The following is a 676-nucleotide window of genomic DNA, read 5'->3' on the forward strand; positions in this document are numbered from 1 at the left end:
ATCCAGATGTGGCCTGGCTCGTGTCAGTGCGGTGTATCCAGATGTGGCCTGGCTCGTGTCAGTGCGGTGCATCCAGCTGGATTATGTTCCACTCTGATCTTTGACAGGCTCACCGCAGCAAGTCCAAGTCTTGTGTTACTTATTAAAGGCTCAGATTCTTTTCTTTCTCTGCATCATGAAACGAAGGACAGATGAACACCGACACTGACGGTCTTGATTTGTATAAGAGGCGCTGGATTCATTTTTGAGGTGGGGGGGCCGCGGGGGTCTTTCTCCACCTTCATACGCATGTTGACTGTCAGGCGCACATGCTCAACTTTGCCACTAATGTAAATGGGTACTGTCACAGTTATCAGATTTGGAAAAGTTTGCAAGAAAAGTCTTTCTTTTGAAAATAATATATACATATATATTTTAAGGTGTTCTTTTTCTCATAGATATTTCTGTTTGTGCTGTTTAACCGTTTGTAGAGAACTTATGACAAAAGATCTGATTTTTTCACACTAACTTCCGTTGTCTTCAGAACAAGAAAAGGAAAAGGCAGAAGTTTATTGAGGGGGAAAGGATTCTGTGAGCAGTGGATGTCTGGAGAGATGATGTGACGGCTCTTTCTGAGTGACTTGCTTTCAGAAATCAGAACAGAGCTGCTGCCACAGGTCCTGAACCATTATTTTTT

The sequence above is a fragment of the Nematolebias whitei genome, chromosome 14, assembly GCF_014905685.2.
Source record: "Nematolebias whitei isolate Nwh7 chromosome 14, NemWhi1, whole genome shotgun sequence".
Lineage (NCBI taxonomy): Eukaryota > Metazoa > Chordata > Actinopteri > Cyprinodontiformes > Rivulidae > Nematolebias > Nematolebias whitei.